Source organism: Lipophrys pholis, assembly GCF_963383615.2.
Source record: "Lipophrys pholis genome assembly, chromosome: 8".
Lineage (NCBI taxonomy): Eukaryota > Metazoa > Chordata > Actinopteri > Blenniiformes > Blenniidae > Lipophrys > Lipophrys pholis.
In genome coordinates this window covers 29,128,503-29,137,939 of record NC_137630.1, presented here as the reverse complement: position 1 = coordinate 29,137,939, position 9,437 = coordinate 29,128,503, and positions in this window count along the sequence as shown.

Sequence of the window (9,437 nt, the reverse complement as noted above, 5' to 3'; positions counted from 1 at the left end):
GGGTCTTGTTCAGGGGCTCACACCTGATCGCTGCGGGATTCAAACCTCCAAACTCCCACTTCTCTTCTCCACCCACTAGTTCTGCAGCCATATGTGGCTGTTTGGCTTTTCTGTATGGCTCCATGAACCTGTCACTGTTAAATATAAACAAACATTTGAGTTTCTTTTGGGGGTGGGTGTTATTCCAGGTGTGACCGCCAGGGGTCAGAAATGTGTTGGAGATGTTTCAGAGCCTCTTCCTTTTTGCCATGTGAGGATTTATGTGTAAAATGTGTGCGTTTTCTTGCCCCTGAAAGCTCTTTTGTTTCAATTATTGATAGAATAGAATAGAATAGAATAGAATAGAATAGAATAGAATAGAATAGAACTTTATTTGTCATTGTGATAAAAACAATGAAACTTCGTTGGTGACAGCCAGTCGGTAGCAGAGATATTCACTAAAAAAGAAATAAAATGCTTAAAGAGCAGAATAAATAGAATAACTAAGAAGGAAGGTGCATAGAATTGTATTCAGTTTCTCTATTTAATCATTTCTAAACCTGCTCTCTCTGCGGCTCAGTCGCTTCCTGCTGATACGACATCATGTGACATAAAGACTCAAAGAAATGTTAAACATTGGAGTTTTCCTACAGAGTGCACTGACGTGAACCTCCATGTGGATGTTGTTTTTATGGCTTCATGGTACAGTCGCGCAGCGACCACATGGGGGAAGTATCGACCTGCGAGTCCTCGCCTTGTTCAGGGTCTGTTTGAAATTAGGGCCCATGAACAGACCCCAGCTCATCTCCAGATCAACATCCAGAGAGCGAGGAGGTGTTAATCCTCCTCTCCTGCTTCTGTTCACATCACCTTCTGCTGCTGAACTCACAGCAACTTTTATTTGTCTGTTAAGACCGATCAGTGTTTATATTATTATCTATTTATTTACCCAGCGATCTGGTTTGAGTGGTGTGTGTGTGTGTGTGTGTGTGTGTGTGTGGGTGGGGGGGGTGTCAGGTTAAGATGTTTTACCGGGACATTCCTCCTGTCACGTCCAATTTCCTGCCACTTCTCGATTGACTTGCGCAGAAACAATGCAGCCGCACTGGTTTGATTCTCCTCCCAGGGAACCTGAGCGCCTCCATTGTGACTCATGTTCGTTCGTATTTGATGCAGGTTTTAGATTCATTCATTCATCGGCAGGATTCTTTATTCATTTATTTATTTATTTGCAGCTTTGTTGCTTCACTTCTCACAATATGTAGAAAGTCTGAACTGAAACTAGCTCCTCCACATCCACACTGTGTTTCTCTGTCTTCAGGCCCGTCATCGTTCTCAGGGTTCTCCGAGGTAAAGGACTCCCCATTGGAGACATCTGGAACCAATACAGATGTGCCGGCTATCTGTGGGGCTTGGAGGTTGCAGGGTGGATAGTGGGTGGGGGTGGTGGTGGTGGTGGTGGAGGTGGTGGAGGGGGGTTGGAGGGGCTGGGCTTGTTGCTACTTTGGCCCCGGGGGTCTGCGTGTCCCTGACTTCAAAATAGACTTGATTGCTAACAGCTGGCAGTCCTAACTCACCCGGTGTCAGAGCTCTCCTCTGATGTCAACCTTGTCAGTATCAAGGCCCGGACGATGGAAGGCCGGCAGCCAAATGAGATTCACTAAACACACCTTCTTCTTCTTCTTCTTCTTCTTCTTCTTCTTCTTCTTCTTCTTCTTCTTCTTCTTCTTCTTCTTCTTCTTCTTCTTCTTCTTCTTCTTCTTCTTCTTCTTCTTCTTCTTCTTCTTCTTCTTCTTCAGGTTATTTCCATAAATACATTCCAGGATTTTGTCACGGCAGCTTTAGAAATGTTTTGCCTTTAACCACTTTCATCTGATAACTTTGTTCCAGGTTGTTCCAGAACAATCAATAGGAATCAATACGTGCACTCTAAATATGATTGGAGGTGATTTTTGTATAATTATTTTTATTTTAAACTTACTGCTCCACACTTAGAATTTCCTAATATTTATTTTATAGCTGTTGTGAATTTGAAGGTTAACTGTAGCCTAATATGAAAAGAAAAATTAGAAACTGCTGAGATACAAAGCATTTTTTTTTAACTCCTTGACTCCTGAATTTACTCACCATTATATGAAAATACTAATTATTTGTGTTTTAGATTTCAAGCTGCTGCTAAATTGAGTGGAGATTGTTAATTTGTCTACAGCGCGTAATGTACATTAAACATTTAGGTTATAGGGTTAGTGCACTGAAATTAAACTATTACTACTACTATTACTAGTATAAAAACTATTTAGACTGTAACACCAACTAGAGACTGACGACAACATGATCTCAAACCAACGGTGTACACACAACCTTTCTCCCGACAGATTAGATCCTGACTCTTGGAATACAGGAAAGCAAATGTTGTTTTTATTCAGGCACAGGGTGAGGAGGGTCAGGGTTTGGGTTTGGGATCGGGGGTTGGGTTCGGGTTAGGATTTGAGTTAGAGTCAAGGTTGGGTTCGTGTTAGGTTTAGGTTTAGGTTTAGGTTTGGAGTTGGAGTTGGAGTTGGAGTTGGGGTTGGGGTTGGGGTTGGGGTTGGGGTTGGGGTTGGGGTTGGGTTTAGGGTTTAGGGGTTAAGGGTTGGGGTTAGGTTTAGGGTCCATGAATCACATTTTTATTCAGGCACAGGGTGAGGAGGGTCGGGGTTTGGGTTTGGGATCGGGGGTTGGGTTCGGGTTAGGATTTGAGTTAGAGTCAAGGTTGGGTTCGTGTTAGGTTTAGGTTTAGGTTTAGGGTTAGGGTTAGGGTTAGGGTTAGGGTTAGGGTTAGGGTTAGGGTTAGGTTTAGGATTAGGTTTAGGTTTAGGTTTAGGTTTAGGTTTAGGTTTAGGTTTAGGTTTAGGTTTGGAGTTGGAGTTGGAGTTGGAGTTGGAGTTGGGGTTGGGGTTGGGGTTGGGGTTGGGTTTAGGGTCCATGAATCATATTTAAGTCCCACTCCGGTCGGTCCATGGAGAAACCAGAGTGGGTTTCTCCATGGACCCATGGACCAGTACTTGGTAAAAGGTACACATATTCAATGTGTACCTTATATAAGGTACACATTGAATATAAATATATATATTTATATATATATATATATATATATATATATATATATGCTACCTAAACAATCTCGGCTCCATTCTGAATGCAAGTAGAAGTCACAGCAACAGTTGCTAAGCAGTTGAACATAATCCCAAAGCATTTACACACGGACATTATTTGATTTTAAGTAAAGAATACAATATTTATACAATATATTGGTCTCAAACGCATTTTAGTTCAGAGGCAGCGTCCGGTCCAATTTCATTCTGACTGGGCTGGACTTTGAGGCGAATGCTGGTTTCTTATCTTTCACAGCAGAATAACTGATATCTCAGCTGGGAGCTCAGACTTGTGCTTTTTCTGCTACTCTTAAAACGTTAGTTCTTTTTAAATCAATGTTTTCTTTTAAAGTTTTTCAATTTGTTTGGTGGATTTGAGCCTCTTATGGGCCGGGTTTGGTCTTTTGAAAGCCCTGTATTATTTAGAAACATGTGATTTTTACTCTGTTAAACAGGCAATAGAGCATATAAATGTTAAAGTAATGTTGTTTCACTCAGTTTCCAACACTGAGCAAAACTCAAGATTTAACATTTCCAAGTACTTCTGTAAGTTTCCAACAAAGGATTAAAGGTAAAAAATTTAAAAGAAACAACCATAAAAATAAATAAATAAATCAAACACCCGATTCTTAGAATAACAATTCACCTCCAACATAATTAATCCCATAAAAGCATTTTCTAAAATACATTACAGGTCCAGTTAATCTCATATAACTCTGAGTCCTTTAAGACCCTAATAAATAATGTTAATATCGAGATAATTAACATGTATGTCTTTTAATTATTCTGAAAGGTACTTTCAATATCACTCTGTCATTGGTTGTGTGTGTGTGTGTGTGTGTGTGTGTGTGTGTGTGTGTGTGTGTGTGTGTGTGTGTGTGTGTGTGTGTGTGTGTGTGTGTGGGTGTGGGTGTGTGTGTGTGTGTGTGTGTATGTGTGTGTGTGCATGAAGTACCTGCACCCATCCACCACCTCAGTGTGAGTAAATAGGACAGCGACTCATTAGCATCTTTTATTATCCAATTACAACCTCTGCTCGCCCAATTACCTCCAATCAGCAGGGAGACGGAAAATGATTGACTTCCTGGAGGACAGGACCCACTGCAGGACCCACTGCAGGACTCACTACAGGACCCACTGCAGGACTCACTGCAGCACTCACTGCAGGACTCACTGCAGGACTCACTGCAGGACAGGACTCACTGCAGGACTCACTGCAGGACCCACTGCAGGACCCACTGCAGCACTCACTGCAGGACTCACTGCAGGACTCACTGCAGGACTCACTGCAGGACAGGACTCACTGCAGGACTCACTGCAGGACTCACTGCAGGACAGGACTCACTGCAGGACTCGCTGCAGGACTCGCTGCAGGACTCACTGCAGGACTCACTGCAGGACAGGACTCACTGCAGGACTCACTGCAGGACCCACTGCAGGACCCACTGCAGCACTCACTGCAGGACTCACTGCAGGACTCACTGCAGGACTCACTGCAGGACTCACTGCAGGACAGGACTCACTGCAGGACTCGCTGCAGGACTCGCTGCAGGACTCACTGCAGGACTCACTGCAGGACAGGACTCACTGCAGGACTCACTGCAGGACTCACTGCAGGACTCACTGCAGGACAGGACTCACTGCAGGACTCGCTGCAGGACTCGCTGCAGGACTCACTGCAGGACAGGACTCACTGCAGGACAGGACTCACTGCAGGACTCACTGCAGGACAGGACTCACTGCAGGACAGGACTCACTGCAGGACTCACTGCAGGACTCACTGCAGGACAGGACTCACTGCAGGACAGGACTCACTGCAGGACTCACTGCAGGACTCGAAGGACAAAGTGTTTTTCGGTCGTTCACGCAGAGGCCGACTGCGGAAACGAGACGGAGGTGGAGTCACTTCAGTTTGTACACAAATACACAGTTTGAGCCTTTTCCCACCAATAAATGTGAGGAGGAGTAAAGTTAACTTCACTCAATCTGAAAAATCAAGTATCTTTTAAAGTCAAAAATATTTGTTCAAAATACAAGCCCCTTTTTCTTTTAGGAACATGAATAATTTAATAATCTGAGCCAATCTTTTAAAATTCATGCACAAAACAAATAACAATTCTATCTTTACTGTGTGTGATTTAGTATTTCAAAACACTATAGTACTACATCTGTGTTCCCAAATACCACAGATAGAATGAAGATATACACAAATAAAAGTTAAGTTCACTTTACTTTCATTTTTTATGTAAAAACAATTAGCAAGGTGTTTAAACAAAGATAAATGTTGCTTGATTAATGTGATTAACATAAATTTATTATACAAAAAGTTCCCGTTATTTTGTTTTTAAAGTAGATTTAGTAGAATATTTTGTATCCGTGTGATGGCTGTAAACTCATTCTCTCTCATACAAAGGTTTTATGAGAATAATGGCATCTATAGACGTGTAAACACTGAAAAAAGAAAATAGCTGACACAACTTCATTGAATTGCTTCAGTTGGTAAAATCTAAATTAACCAAGTTCTTTGAACTCAATCTAGTGTGAAAGAACTTGACTCATTTAGATTTGAATATAAATAATATGAGACGTTAGATATTTGATTTGAGCAAATATGAAAATTATGGTTATCTTTCTTTTTTGTGTATATTGTAAATACTGCACATAGAATGCTTGAAAACTTCTGTAAATATCTAGACCGTTGAACATTGTGTAATAGACATGAGGTAAAGGTATTGAAAGGCGACTAGGGGGCAGATATTATAAGAGTTAATCTTCTCTTCTGCTCCTTTTCATTCCAAATGGGTTGAAGTGGAAGTTTTGTTGCTGCTTATTTTATTTTAACTTCTGAATGAAATGAAGAATTACAAAATTAGTAATTACATGTTACCGATTGAAGCAATTCATTGAAGTTGGTCCAACTATTTAGTTTTCTCAGTGTATTTTAAAGAGAAACATCTTTAGTTTTAAACAGCATGCAGGCATTAGGTGATCTCCTGTGACGCTCCGCGTGTTTGAATTTGTGAGTCTCGTTTGTTTCGGGGTGAAATTATTCACGAACCTTCAGCGGAGGATGAAGGGCGGGCAGAGCTTCCAACAGAGCGATGCATCATTATTAGACATTAATTACTCTGGTCATTAACAGCAGCAGCAGCAGCAGCAGCAGCAGCAGCAGCAGCAGCAGCACATTGTTCTGCTGGGATTCGGGTCCAGATGTTTCCAACTCCACGTTTAGAAGCGTTGGAGCTGCGGATGTTGTTACGGGCTTCACAGAAACTTTCTCTTCTCTCTGGACTGAAGTTTCTCGGGGTTGGTTGCGACTCTGAAAGATGTCAGGAGAAGCCATAAATAGCGGCGGGCGGGCCGCTGGGACGGCCTGTTGTTTACAGACAGTGACAGGGATGAAGGACCTCTGTGCTCTGGTTCTGCGGGTCTGCAGCCTCAGGGGCCTGTTCTGCTCACTGCAACACACACACACACACACACACACACACACACACACACACACACACACACACACACACACACACACACACACACACACACACACACACACACACACACACACACACACACACAGGATGTTGCACGTCTTTGATTTTATCTATAAAACACATCTCATAAAGTTCAAATGTCATAAGTCAGTTGATTCACTCTTGATTTATTTTTTACACACAAACTGAAATATTTAAAAAATATATATATTTTCATTGTTTGTCAGAATCATCTTTATTATCATCACTGTTAAAAACAACAAAAACAGCAATAGCAACTGATTCAGTTTTGTAGTTTTTAATAATGATTCTCTGATTTCAGCTCATACGTCATGAAAACTCAAGATATAGTTAATTTTTTTAAAAGCAGACACGAGGCCCTGCATTCACACAGACCTCAACTATTGAGTACTATTGCTTGGGTTCACAGGTTATTCGAGAATACTGGTCATTCTAAGCACATTTGATCCTAGTATCACTTGAAATTAATGCAAAAACTCCATTATTGAGTTTATTTCACGGGGGAAACTATCCAGTGCATGTATATCAATTTAAATCTATTATATGATCATTAATTTTCATTAGATGACATTAATCTCATAAATGTCATAATTTGGCAACCTGCTAATGAAGATGAAGGTATTTTGATTAAAGTTGCTGAATTTGAGTATTTTAAAGGATATTATTTTTTACAATTATTGTAACTCGAGGGTAAAATTTCTACAATTAAACAGATTTTTTAGGGGGTTTATATGTTTTGAACGTAGAAATGATCACATTTTTTTATAGATGCAACCTAAAAACACAATTTAATATCAATTGAAGCAAAACTGTTGCAAGAAAAAGAAAGAAACCTATATTATCACGTCTCCTTGTGCACTAGAGATTTGGTTAACAGACCCAAACAACCACAGTGCAATATTGACAAATTTTGTTTAATATTGTGATACTCTTCTCTTAAAATACAGTCTCTTCTGAGGTAGACTATTACAGTTCAAGAACATTATCATTTTTAAAACAGACATCAAAAAAGACATGAAATAAATACTTTCATGTACAATATGCCGCAAAAATGAGGTAGAAATGGTTACAGAAAATGTACAATAACCGAAGAACAAAGTTACTGTGAGAACAGATCGAAACGTACAAAAGAAAAAAAAACAAACAAAAAAACCCCAAAAAACTTGTTTTGTTGGACAAACTGTCAGAAAGGAGGAATCGACACGGCGCAGGTTGTGTAATTTCAGGTGAATAAATTGGGCTTGTGATCAGTGTGCACAGCGGGGTGGGGGGGATACGGGGGTGGGGGGGTTGGAGGGGAGGGGGGGTCACTCTGATTGATCTGGCTGTACGGCGTGACTGAAGCCACCAGCTGGAGAGGAAAGGCTGCGCTGCGACGGAGGATTGCTGGACATCAATCAGACCACTTCCACTCCAGAGGAGTCGGTATAAAGAGGGGGGAGGAGGAAAGAAAAAAAAAAAAATGTGAAGGGGGGGCGGGGGTGGGGTGGGGGGGTAGGGGGGGGGATCCAACGCCATGTGGCCGCTGGGGCTTGTGGCCAGGAGGCAATCCAATCTAATGAGATTGCATTGGGGAGAGAGAAAAAGAGAAAAAGAATGATGAGGGCAGCCGAGAGAGAGAGGAAATATTACATCACTGTGTGTGTGTGTGTGTGTGTGTGTGTGTGTGTGTGTGTGTGTGTGTGTGTGTGTGTGTGTGTGTGTGTGTGTGTGTGTGTGTGTGTGTGTGTGTGTGACCGTGGAAACAGCCTCAGTGTGACGAGATTTTTCCAACTCGTTAATGCAGCACTGATGGAAAACACACGTCTCTTTTGTTGTTGTTGTTGTTGTTGTTGTTGTTGGATTGTCTCCATGTTGGGTTCATCCACACTATGTACACGTCGACTTTGGGAGTTTGTTAAAAAGCTACACGTGAAAACTTCTTAAACTTTTTTGTACTTTGTGCTCAAATATCCACCGTGATTGTGTATATTTACATTTTTTTAAAAAAACAACATTTTCTTTCATCAAATGTTATTCTCGCAGCGGTAAAACCATAAAGACCAGACATGCAAACAACAGGATATGTAAACACCACATGATACAGAGATTCGCAAGCAGTTTGTCCAACAAAAGAGGAATATTTTCTGTAATCTACATAGCATTTCTTGAAGACAATCATCACTCCACCATAAACTACAATAAAAATAAAGGGTAAAAGAACAGAAAAAAAAACTTATTTATATATTCATATATAATAATACATGGATTTATGGCATCAAATATCCTTTGAAATACCTGAATTACATTCAATGTTACTCTTTGTAGCATATTCAAGTTTCTCTCCCGAAGCGAACGCCCGGCTGCGGCGGGCGTTACGAGACTTGTCGGGTTTTCTCCTCGCGCCTACATCTCGCTCCGCGCAACTCTCTACTAAGACCCTAAGATTACATACATTCTTTATTTCATATTTCTGAGGTAAAGAAATTCTTCCTGAGCATTTCAAACAAGACTACACACTATGAGAACAAAAAGAGGAGGTGTGACGGTGGGGGTGGGGGCGGGGAGGTGGGGGTGGGGTGAAGGCGTGGGGGGGGGGGGGGGGGGGGGGGGCATGCCGTGGGAGCTGGATGACGAGTGGATCCGTCGGCGGTTGGTGTGGAATGTGAATAATAGAGATTATTAGAGGTTATGGGCGTACCGTGTGAAGTGAGAGTTAGTTTCTGCAGGTGGAAACAAACCAAAGTCCTGTGCGGGTTTGTGTTTCGATTTGGTGACAAGCTATCAGCAACATTAACGTGTTGTGATTTTTTAAATTTTTTTTATTGAGGAC